The sequence below is a fragment of the Xenopus tropicalis genome, chromosome 8, assembly GCF_000004195.4.
Source record: "Xenopus tropicalis strain Nigerian chromosome 8, UCB_Xtro_10.0, whole genome shotgun sequence".
NCBI classification, from domain to species: Eukaryota; Metazoa; Chordata; class Amphibia; order Anura; family Pipidae; genus Xenopus; species Xenopus tropicalis.
Window position 1 is genome coordinate 141,599,758 of NC_030684.2, and position 13,812 is coordinate 141,613,569.

Genomic DNA, 13,812 nt, shown 5'->3' on the forward strand with positions numbered 1-13,812 from the left:
CTACTGTTAATCCTGCCTACTATAGGCACCATCTCTCCCTACTATACCTGCTATCCCACAGCCCCAGTCCCTTCCCAGAGGCTATTATCCCCCCACTGCTACTATAGGCACCATCTCTCCCTACTATACCTGCTATCCCACAGCCCCAGTCCCTTCCCAGAGGCTATTATCCCCCCACTGCTACTATAGGCACCATCTCTCCCTACTATACCTGCTATCCCACAGCCCCAGTCCCTTCCCAGAGGCTATTATCCCCCCACTGCTACTATAGGCACCATCTCTCCCTACTATACCTGCTATCCCACAGCCCCAGTCCCTTCCCAGAGGCTATTATCCCCCCACTGCTACTATAGGCACCATCTCTCCCTACTATACCTGCTATCCCACAGCCCCAGTCCCTTCCCAGAGGCTATTATCCCCCCACTGCTACTATAGGCACCATCTCTCCCTACTATACCTGCTATCCCACAGCCCCAGTCCCTTCCCAGAGGCTATTATCCCCCCACTGCTACTATAGGCACCATCTCTCCCTACTATACCTGCTATCCCACAGCCCCAGTCCCTTCCCAGAGGCTATTATCCCCCCACTGCTACTATAGGCACCATCTCTCCCTACTATACCTGCTATCCCACAGCCCCAGTCCCTTCCCAGAGGCTATTATCCCCCACTGCTACTATAGGCACCATCTCTCCCTACTATACCTGCTATCCCACAGCCCCAGTCCCTTCCCAGAGGCTATTATCCCCCCACTGCTACTATAGGCACCATCTCTCCCTACTATACCTGCTATCCCACAGCCCCAGTCCCTTCCCAGAGGCTATTATCCCCCACTGCTACTATAGGCACCATCTCTCCCTACTATACCTGCTATCCCACAGCCCCAGTCCCTTCCCAGAGGCTATTATCCCCCCACTGCTACTATAGGCACCATCTCTCCCTACTATACCTGCTATCCCACAGCCCCAGTCCCTTCCCAGAGGCTATTATCCCCCCACTGCTACTATAGGCACCATCTCTCCCTACTATACCTGCTATCCCACAGCCCCAGTCCCTTCCAGAGGCTATTATCCCCCCACTGCTACTATAGGCACCATCTCTCCCTACTATACCTGCTATCCCACAGCCCCAGTCCCTTCCCAGAGGCTATTATCCCTACTGCTACTATAGGCACCATCTCTCCCTACTATACCTGCTATCCCACAGCCCCAGTCCCTTCCCAGAGGCTATTATCCCCCCACTGCTACTATAGGCACCATCTCTCCCTACTATACCTGCTATCCCACAGCCCCAGTCCCTTCCCAGAGGCTATTATCCCCCCACTGTTACTATAGGCACCATCTCTCCCTACTATACCTGCTATCCCACAGCCCCAGTCCCTTCCCAGAGGCTATTATCCCACTGCTACTATAGGCACCATCTCTCCCTACTATACCTGCTATCCCACAGCCCCAGTCCCTTCCCAGAGGCTATTATCCCCCCACTGCTACTATAGGCACCATCTCTCCCTACTATACCTGCTATCCCACAGCCCCAGTCCCTTCCCAGAGGCTATTATCCCACTGCTACTATAGGCACCATCTCTCCCTACTATACCTGCTATCCCACAGCCCCAGTCCCTTCCCAGAGGCTATTATCCCCCCACTGCTACTATAGGCACCATCTCTCCCTACTATACCTGCTATCCCACAGCCCAGTCCCTTCCCAGAGGCTATTATCCCCCCACTGCTACTATAGGCACCATCTCTCCCTACTATACCTGCTATCCCACAGCCCCAGTCCCTTCCCAGAGGCTATTATCCCCCCCACTGCTACTATAGGCACCATCTCTCCCTACTATACCTGCTATCCCACAGCCCCAGTCCCTTCCCAGAGGCTATTATCCCCCCACTGTTACTATAGGCACCATCTCTCCCTACTATACCTGCTATCCCACAGCCCCAGTCCCTTCCCAGAGGCTATTATCCCACTGCTACTATAGGCACCATCTCTCCCTACTATACCTGCTATCCCACAGCCCCAGTCCCTTCCCAGAGGCTATTATCCCCCCACTGCTACTATAGGCACCATCTCTCCCTACTATACCTGCTATCCCACAGCCCCCAGTCCCTTCCCAGAGGCTATTATCCCACTGCTACTATAGGCACCATCTCTCCCTACTATACCTGCTATCCCACAGCCCCAGTCCCTTCCCAGAGGCTATTATCCCCCCACTGCTACTATAGGCACCATCTCTCCCTACTATACCTGCTATCCCACAGCCCCAGTCCCTTCCCAGAGGCTATTATCCCCCCACTGCTACTATAGGCACCATCTCTCCCTACTATACCTGCTATCCCACAGCCCAGCCCCTTCCCAGAGGCTATTATCCCCCCCACTGCTACTATAGGCACCATCTCTCCCTACTATACCTACTATCCCACAGCCCCAGTCCCTTCCCAGAGGCTATTATCCCCCCACTGCTACTATAGGCACCATCTCTCCCTACTATACCTGCTATCCCACAGCCCCAGTCCCTTCCCAGTGGCTATTATCCCCCCACTGCTACTATAGGCACCATCTCTCCCTACTATACCTGCTATCCCACAGCCCCAGTCCCTTCCCAGAGGCTATTATCCCCCCACTGCTACTATAGGCACCATCTCTCCCTACTATACCTGCTATCCCACAGCCCCAGTCCCTTCCCAGAGGCTATTATCCCACTGCTACTATAGGCACCATCTCTCCCTACTATACCTGCTATCCCACAGCCCCAGTCCCTTCCCAGAGGCTATTATCCCCCCACTGCTACTATAGGCACCATCTCTCCCTACTATACCTGCTATCCCACAGCCCCAGTCCCTTCCCAGAGGCTATTATCCCCCCACTGTTACTATAGGCACCATCTCTCCCTACTATACCTACTATCCCACAGCCCCAGTCCCTTCCCAGAGGCTATTATCCCCCCACTGCTACTATAGGCACCATCTCTCCCTACTATACCTGCTATCCCACAGCCCCAGTCCCTTCCCAGAGGCTATTATCCCCCCACTGCTACTATAGGCACCATCTCTCCCTACTATACCTGCTATCCCACAGCCCCAGTCCCTTCCCAGAGGCTATTATCCCCCCACTGCTACTATAGGCACCATCTCTCCCTACTATACCTGCTATCCACAGCCCCAGTCCCTTCCCAGAGGCTATTATCCCCCCACTGCTACTATAGGCACCATCTCTCCCTACTATACCTGCTATCCCACAGCCCCAGTCCCTTCCCAGAGGCTATTATCCCTACTGCTACTATAGGCACCATCTCTCCCTACTATACCTGCTATCCCACAGCCCCAGTCCCTTCCCAGAGGTTATTATCCCCCCACTGCTACTATAGGCACCATCTCTCCCTACTATACCTGCTATCCCACAGCCCCAGTCCCTTCCCAGAGGCTATTATCCCTACTGCTACTATAGGCACCATCTCTCCCTACTATACCTGCTATCCCACAGCCCCAGTCCCTTCCCAGAGGCTATTATCCCCCCACTGCTACTATAGGCACCATCTCTCCCTACTATACCTGCTATCCCACAGCCCCAGTCCCTTCCCAGAGGCTATTATCCCCCCACTGCTACTATAGGCACCATCTCTCCCTACTATACCTGCTATCCCACAGCCCCAGTCCCTTCCCAGAGGCTATTATCCCACTGTTACTATAGGCACCATCTCTCCCTACTATACCTGCTATCCCACAGCCCCAGTCCCTTCCCAGAGGCTATTATCCCCCCACTGTTACTATAGGCACCATCTCTCCCTACTATACCTGCTATCCCACAGCCCCAGTCCCTTCCCAGAGACTATTATCCCCCCACTGCTACTATAGGCACCATCTCTCCCTACTATACCTGCTATCCCACAGCCCCAGTCCCTTCCCAGAGGCTATTATACCCCCACTGCTACTATAGGCACCATCTCTCCCTACTATACCTGCTATCCCACAGCCCCAGTCCCTTCCCAGAGGCTATTATCCCCCACTGCTACTATAGGCACCATCTCTCCCTACTATACCTGCTATCCCACAGCCCCAGTCCCTTCCCAGAGGCTATTATCCCCCCACTGTTACTATAGGCACCATCTCTCCCTACTATACCTGCTATCCCACAGCCCCAGTCCCTTCCCAGAGGTTATTATCCCACTGCTACTATAGGCACCATCTCTCCCTACTATACCTGCTATCCCACAGCCCCAGTCCCTTCCCAGAGGCTATTATCCCCCCACTGTTACTATAGGCACCATCTCTCCCTACTATACCTGCTATCCCACAGCCCCAGTCCCTTCCCAGAGGCTATTATCCCCCCACTGCTACTATAGGCACCATCTCTCCCTACTATACCTGCTATCCCACAGCCCCAGTCCCTTCCCAGAGGCTATTATCCCCCCACTGCTACTATAGGCACCATCTCTCCCTACTATACCTGCTATCCCACAGCCCCAGTCCCTTCCCAGAGGCTATTATCCCCCCACTGCTACTATAGGCACCATCTCTCCCTACTATACCTGCTATCCCACAGCCCCAGTCCCTTCCCAGAGGCTATTATCCCCCCACTGCTACTATAGGCACAATCTCTCCCTACTATACCTGCTATCCCACAGCCCCAGTCCCTTCCCAGAGGCTATTATCCCACTGCTACTATAGGCACCATCTCTCCCTACTATACCTGCTATCCCACAGCCCCAGTCCCTTCCCAGAGGCTATTATCCCCCCACTGCTACTATAGGCACCATCTCTCCCTACTATACCTGCTATCCCACAGCCCCAGTCCCTTCCCAGAGGCTATTATCCCCCCCACTGCTACTATAGGCACCATCTCTCCCTACTATACCTGCTATCCCACAGCCCCAGTCCCTTCCCAGAGGCTATTATCCCACTGCTACTATAGGCACCATCTCTCCCTACTATACCTGCTATCCCACAGCCCCAGTCCCTTCCCAGAGGCTATTATCCCCCCACTGTTACTATAGGCACCATCTCTCCCTACTATACCTACTATCCCACAGCCCCAGTCCCTTCCCAGAGGCTATTATCCCCCCACTGCTTCTATAGGCACCATCTCTCCCTACTATACCTGCTATCCCACAGCCCCAGTCCCTTCCCAGAGGCTATTATCCCCCCACTGCTACTATAGGCACCATCTCTCCCTACTATACCTGCTATCCCACAGCCCCAGTCCCTTCCCAGAGGCTATTATCCCCCCACTGCTACTATAGGCACCATCTCTCCCTACTATACCTACTATCCCACAGCCCCAGTCCCTTCCCAGAGGCTATTATCCCCCCACTGCTTCTATAGGCACCATCTCTCCCTACTATACCTGCTATCCCACAGCCCCAGTCCCTTCCCAGAGGCTATTATCCCCCCACTGCTACTATAGGCACCATCTCTCCCTACTATACCTGCTATCCCACAGCCCCAGTCCCTTCCCAGAGGCTATTATCCCCCCACTGCTACTATAGGCACCATCTCTCCCTACTATACCTGCTATCCCACAGCCCCAGTCCCTTCCCAGAGGCTATTATCCCACTGCTACTATAGGCACCATCTCTCCCTACTATACCTGCTATCCCACAGCCCCAGTCCCTTCCCAGAGGCTATTATCCCCCCACTGCTACTATAGGCACCATCTCTCCCTACTATACCTGCTACCCCACAGCCACAGTTAATGTGGGAATGTTCATGCCCTATACTTAGTACTGTACGTACACACAGGCAGGATAGGGCACTCTGGCTCCCCCTACTGTATACACAGAAGAAAAGAACTGGTTAAGCACATCTGCCTTTTCTGTATCCGCTGTAACCATATTGTTACTATAACTCAATGGGGCCACACCCTCAACCTGCATCTTTTTACGATTAATATACTTAAAAAACTTTTTGGGGTTAGTCTTGGCCTCGGCCGCGATGCGCTCCTCATTTTCTATCTTTGCCTTCCGGATTGCTGTTTTACCCACTTGTTATAGTATTTATATTCATTAAACGCAGCTACTGTCCCCTCTGACTTATATTTCTTAAAAGCTTTCCTTTTTTTCCCTATTAACTTCTTTACCTCAGAGTTAAGCCACATAGGGTGATTCTTACACTTCTACTTTTTCTTATTAATGGAATGAATTGAGAACAGTAATGATTTAATATCAGTTTAAATGACAACCATTTCTGCTCTGTGTGTTTATCAGAAAACATAATGCCCCAATCTATGCCCTGAAGCGCTGCCCTTAAGGAGCTAAAATTTGCCTTCCTAAAATTCATTGTCTTTGTTGCCCCCGTGTAAATTTGTTTCCTGCACCAAACATCAAATGAAATAACATTATGGTCACTATTACCCAGGGGTTCAACCACTTGCACATTTGCTATACGTTCTGGGTCATTAGAGATCACTAGATCTAGTATAGCATTGTTCCTGGTTGGCTCCTCAACAACCTGTGACATAAAGTTGTCATGCAGCAAATTTATAAACTTGTTCCCATTTACTGCCCTGGCAGTACTATTGCCCCAGTCAATATCAGGGTAATTAAAATCCCCCATTATTATCACTTGCCCCAAACTAGCAGCCTTTTCTATTTGCAACAGGATTTACCCCATCACTTCTTCCTTAATATTTGCTTTTAATTCCTGTTTAACGAACAGACACACTCCTCCTCCTTTTCTATTGCCCCTGTCCCTCCGAAACAATGTATACCCCCCAATATTAACTGCCCAGTCATGTGACTCATTCAACCAAGTTTCAGCAATCACTTCATAAAGATCCCAATACAAACAGCTGATGTGACTCTATAATAACCAGTCATTCCCCTGCTGGAAAGTTCATGTAGGAGCCGCTCATATCATTCAGTAAATAGATCCCAATACAAACAGCTGATGTGACTCTATAATAACCAGTCATTCCCCTGCTGGAAAGTTCATGTAGGAGCCGCTCATATCATTCAGTAAATAGATCCCAATACAAACAGCTGATGATACTCTATAATAACCAGTCATTCCCCTGCTGGAAAGTTCATGTAGGAGCCGCTCATATCATTCAGTAAATAGATCCCAATACAAACAGCTGATGTGACTCTATAATAACCAGTCATTCCCCTGCTGGAAAGTTCATGTAGGAGCCGCTCATATCATTCAGTAAATAGATCCCAATACAAACAGCTGATGTGACTCTATAATAACCAGTCATTCCCCTGCTGGAAAGTTCATGTAGGAGCCGCTCATATCAGTCAGTAAATAGATCCCAATACAAACAGCTGATGATACTCTATAATAACCAGTCATTCCCCTGCTGGAAAGTTCATGTAGGAGCCGCTCATATCAGTCAGTAAATAGATCCCAATACAAACAGTCGATGTGACTCTATAATAACCAGTCATTCCCCTGCTGGAAAGTTCATGTAGGAGCCGCTCATATCATTCAGTAAATAGATCCCAATACAAACAGCTGATGTGACTCTATAATAACCAGTCATTCCCCTGCTGGAAAGTTCATGTAGGAGCCGCTCATATCATTCAGTAAATAGATCCCAATACAAACAGCTGATGTGACTCTATAATAACCAGTCATTCCCCTGCTGGAAAGTTCATGTAGGAGCCGCTCATATCAGTCAGTAAATAGATCCCAATACAAACAGCCGATGTGACTCTATAATAACCAGTCATTCCCCTGCTGGAAAGTTCATGTAGGAGCCGCTCATATCATTCAGTAAATAGATCCCAATACAAACAGCCGATGTGACTCTATAATAACCAGTCATTCCCCTGCTGGAAAGTTCATGTAGGAGCCGCTCATATCATTCAGTAAATAGATCCCAATACAAACAGCCGATGTGACTCTATAATAACCAGTCATTCCCCTGCTGGAAAGTTCATGTAGGAGCCGCTCATATCATTCAGTAAATAGATCCCAATACAAACAGCCGATGTGACTCTATAATAACCAGTCATTCCCCTGCTGGAAAGTTCATGTAGGAGCCGCTCATATCAGTCAGTAAATAGATCCCAATACAAACAGCCGATGTGACTCTATAATAACCAGTCATTCCCCTGCTGGAAAGTTCATGTAGGAGCCGCTCATATCAGTCAGTAAATAGATCCCAATACAAACAGCTGATGTGACTCTATAATAACCAGTCATTCCCCTGCTGGAAAGTTCATGTAGGAGCCGCTCATATCAGTCAGTAAATAGATCCCAATACAAACAGCCGATGTGACTCTATAATAACCCAGTCATTCCCCTGCTGGAAAGTTCATGTAGGAGCCGCTCATATCAGTCAGTAAATAGATCCCAATACAAACAGCTGATGTGACTCTATAATAACCAGTCATTCCCCTGCTGGAAAGTTCATGTAGGAGCCGCTCATATCATTCAGTAAATAGATCCCAATACAAACAGCTGATGGGACTCTATAATAACCAGTCATTCCCCTGCTGGAAAGTTCATGTAGGAGCCGCTCATATCATTCAGTAAATAGATCCCAATACAAACAGCTGATGTGACTCTATAATAACCAGTCATTCCCCTGCTGGAAAGTTCATGTAGGAGCCGCTCATATCATTCAGTAAATAGATCCCAATACAAACAGCTGATGTGACTCTATAATAACCAGTCATTCCCCTGCTGGAAAGTTCATGTAGGAGCCGCTCATATCAGTCAGTAAATAGATCCCAATACAAACAGCTGATGTGACTCTATAATAACCAGTCATTCCCCTGCTGGAAAGTTCATGTAGGAGCCGCTCATATCAGTCAGTAAATAGATCCCAATACAAACAGCTGATGTGACTCTATAATAACCAGTCATTCCCCTGCTGGAAAGTTCATGTAGGAGCCGCTCATATCAGTCAGTAAATAGATCCCAATACAAACAGCTGATGTGACTCTATAATAACCAGTCATTCCCCTGCTGGAAAGTTCATGTAGGAGCCGCTCATATCATTCAGTAAATAGATCCCAATACAAACAGCTGATGTGACTCTATAATAACCAGTCATTCCCCTGCTGGAAAGTTCATGTAGGAGCCGCTCATATCATTCAGTAAATAGATCCCAATACAAACAGCTGATGTGACTCTATAATAACCAGTCATTCCCCTGCTGGAAAGTTCATGTAGGAGCCGCTCATATCAGTCAGTAAATAGATCCCAATACAAACAGCTGATGTGACTCTATAATAACCAGTCATTCCCCTGCTGGAAAGTTCATGTAGGAGCCGTTCATATCAGTCAGTAAATAGATCCCAATACAAACAGCTGATGTGACTCTATAATAACCAGTCATTCCCCTGCTGGAAAGTTCATGTAGGAGCCGCTCATATCATTCAGTAAATAGATCCCAATACAAACAGCTGATGTGACTCTATAATAACCAGTCATTCCCCTGCTGGAAAGTTCATGTAGGAGCCGCTCATATCAGTCAGTAAATAGATCCCAATACAAACAGCTGATGTGACTCTATAATAACCAGTCATTCCCCTGCTGGAAAGTTCATGTAGGAGCCGCTCATATCAGTCAGTAAATAGATCCCAATACAAACAGCTGATGTGACTCTATAATAACCAGTCATTCCCCTGCTGGAAAGTTCATGTAGGAGCCGTTCATATCAGTCAGTAAATAGATCCCAATACAAACAGCTGATGTGACTCTATAATAACCAGTCATTCCCCTGCTGGAAAGTTCATGTAGGAGCCGCTCATATCAGTCAGTAAATAGATCCCAATACAAACAGCTGATGTGACTCTATAATAACCAGTCATTCCCCTGCTGGAAAGTTCATGTAGGAGCCGCTCATATCATTCAGTAAATAGATCCCAATACAAACAGCCGATGTGACTCTATAATAACCAGTCATTCCCCTGCTGGAAAGTTCATGTAGGAGCCGCTCATATCATTCAGTAAATAGATCCCAATACAAACAGCTGATGTGACTCTATAATAACCAGTCATTCCCCTGCTGGAAAGTTCATGTAGGAGCCGCTCATATCAGTCAGTAAATAGATCCCAATACAAACAGCTGATGTGACTCTATAATAACCAGTCATTCCCCTGCTGGAAAGTTCATGTAGGAGCCGCTCATATCATTCAGTAAATAGATCCCAATACAAACAGCTGATGTGACTCTATAATAACCAGTCATTCCCCTGCTGGAAAGTTCATGTAGGAGCCGCTCATATCATTCAGTAAATAGATCCCAATACAAACAGCTGATGTGACTCTATAATAACCAGTCATTCCCCTGCTGGAAAGTTCATGTAGGAGCCGCTCATATCAGTCAGTAAATAGATCCCAATACAAACAGCCGATGTGACTCTATAATAACCAGTCATTCCCCTGCTGGAAAGTTCATGTAGGAGCTGTTCATATCAGTCAGTAAATAGATCCCAATACAAACAGCTGATGTGACTCTATAATAACCAGTCATTCCCCTGCTGGAAAGTTCATGTAGGAGCCGCTCATATCAGTCAGTAAATAGATCCCAATACAAACAGCTGATGTGACTCTATAATAACCAGTCATTCCCCTGCTGGAAAGTTCATGTAGGAGCCGCTCATATCATTCAGTAAATAGATCCCAATACAAACAGCTGATGTGACTCTATAATAACCAGTCATTCCCCTGCTGGAAAGTTCATGTAGGAGCCGCTCATATCATTCAGTAAATAGATCCAATACAAACAGCTGATGTGACTCTATAATAACCAGTCATTCCCCTGCTGGAAAGTTCATGTAGGAGCCGCTCATATCATTCAGTAAATAGATCCCAATACAAACAGCTGATGTGACTCTATAATAACCAGTCATTCCCCTGCTGGAAAGTTCATGTAGGAGCCGCTCATATCATTCAGTAAATAGATCCCAATACAAACAGCTGATGTGACTCTATAATAACCAGTCATTCCCCTGCTGGAAAGTTCATGTAGGAGCCGCTCATATCATTCAGTAAATAGATCCCAATACAAACAGCCGATGTGACTCTATAATAACCAGTCATTCCCCTGCTGGAAAGTTCATGTAGGAGCCGCTCATATCATTCAGTAAATAGATCCCAATACAAACAGCTGATGTGACTCTATAATAACCAGTCATTCCCCTGCTGGAAAGTTCATGTAGGAGCCGCTCATATCATTCAGTAAATAGATCCCAATACAAACAGCCGATGTGACTCTATAATAACCAATCATTCCCCAACAATTGACCATAAACGATACGATTTTGCCGCTGTTGCAGAACCCTGAAAAATCAGGAATGTGTACATTCCTGAAAAATTTGGGTTTTTTTGTCGCAGCCACTAAAGCACAGAGGCCAGAAAAAATATGTTAGATAAATGATATCACAACCATTCCCCAGGCAGAACCTTTAAAATAACTAATATAGTGTACCAAGATCAGAGGACAGAAAAAATATGTTAGATAAAGGTTGAAAAAATTTTTTTTGTTGTTGTCGCAGCCACTAAAGCACAGAGGCCAGAAAAACTCAGGATTTACCTGTCCAAAAAGTTTGGCTTAAAATTAAGCCAGTAGGATTTGCACCCTAGTTTGTACGGTGGTGGAGGAGGACGCTAAAGGACAACTGTGTGTGGAGTCATGCAGCGTGCAGAGAAGGACAGCTGTGTGTGGAGTCATGCGGCGTGCAGAGAAGGACAGCTGTGTGTGGAGTCATGCGGCGTGCAGAGAAGGACAGCTGCATGGGGAGTCAGAACAAGTCTTCCGGCGTGCAGTAACCCTCTGAGATCCATGCCTCAAACCAGTAGGATTTGCACCCTAGTTTGTATGGTGGTGGAGGAGGACGCTAAAGGACAGCTGTGTGTGGAGTCATGCAGCGTGCAGAGAAGGACAGCTGCATGGGGAGTCAGAACAAGTCTTTCAGCGTGCAGTAACCCTCCGAGATCCATGCCTCAAACCAGTAGGATTTGCACCCTAGTTTGTATGGTGGTGGAGGAGGACGCTAAAGGACAGCTGTGTGTGGAGTCATGCAGCGTGCAGAGAAGGACAGCTGCATGGGGAGTCAGAACAAGTCTTCCGGCGTGCAGTAACCCTCTGAGATCCATGCCTCAAACCAGTAGGATTTGCACCCTAGTTTGTACGGTGGCGGAGGAGGACGCTAAAGGACAGCTGTGTGTGGAGTCATGCGGCGTGCAGAGAAGGACAGCTGTGTGTGGAGTCATGCGGCGTGCAGAGAAGGACAGCTGCATGGGGAGTCAGAACAAGTCTTTCAGCGTGCAGTAACCCTCCGAGATCCATGCCTCAAACCAGTAGGATTTGCACCCTAGTTTGTATGGTGGTGGAGGAGGACGCTAAAGGACAGCTGTGTGTGGAGTCATGCAGCGTGCAGAGAAGGACAGCTGCATGAAGAGTCAGAACAAGTCTTCCGGCGTGCAGTAACCCTCTGAGATCCATGCCTCAAACCAGTAGGATTTGCACCCTAGTTTGTACGGTGGCGGAAGAGGACGCTAAAGGACAGCTGTGTGTGGAGTCATGTGGCGTGCAGAGAAGGACAGCTGTGTGTGGAGTCATGCGGCGTGCAGAGAAGGACAGCTGCATGGGCAGTCAGAACAAGTCTTTCAGCGTGCAGTAACCCTCCGAGATCCATGCCTCAAACCAGTAGGATTTGCACCCTAGTTTGTACGGTGGCGGAGGAGGACGCTAAAGGACAGCTGTGTGTGGAGTCATGCAGCGTGCAGAGAAGGACAGCTGCATGGGCAGTCAGAACAAGTCTTCCGGCGTGCAGTAACCCTCTGAGATCCATGCCTCAAACCAGTAGGATTTGCACCCTAGTTTGTACGGTGGCGGAGGAGGACGCTAAAGGACAGCTGTGTGTGGAGTCATGCAGCGTGCAGAGAAGGACAGCTGCATGGGCAGTCAGAACAAGTCTTCCGGCGTGCAGTAACCCTCTGAGATCCATGCCTCAAACCAGTAGGATTTGCACCCTAGTTTGTACGGTGGCGGAGGAGGACGCTAAAAGACAGCTGTGTGTGGAGTCATGCGGCGTGCAGAGAAGGAGCCGCTCATATCATTCAGTAAATAGATCCCAATACAAACAGCTGATGTGACTCTATAATAACCAGTCATTCCCCTGCTGGAAAGTTCATGTAGGAGCCGCTCATATCATTCAGTAAATAGATCCCAATACAAACAGCTGATGTGACTCTATAATAACCGGTCATTCCCCTGCTGGAAAGTTCATGTAGGAGCCGCTCATATCATTCAGTAAATAGATCCCAATACAAACAGCTGATGTGACTCTATAATAACCAGTCATTCCCCTGCTGGAAAGTTCATGTAGGAGCCGCTCATATCATTCAGTAAATAGATCCCAATACAAACAGCTGATGTGACTCTATAATAACCGGTCATTCCCCTGCTGGAAAGTTCATGTAGGAGCCGCTCATATCATTCAGTAAATAGATCCAATACAAACAGCCGATGTGACTCTATAATAACCAATCATTCCCCAACAATTGACCATAAACGATACGATTTTGCCGCTGTTGCAGAACCCTGAAAAATCAGGAATATGTACATTCCTGAAAAATGTGGGTTTTTTTGTCGCAGCCACTAAAGCACAGAGGCCAGAAAAAATATGTTAGATAAATGATATCACAACCATTCCCCAGGCAGAACCTTTAAAATAACTAATATAGTGTACCAAGCACAGAGGACAGAAAAAATATGTTAGATAAATGTTGAAAAAAAAATTTTTGTTGTTGTCGCAGCCACTAAAGCACAGAGGCCAGAAAAACTCAGGATTTACCTGTCCAAAAAGTTTGGCTTAAAATTAAGCCAGTAGGATTTGCACCCTAGTTTGTACGGTG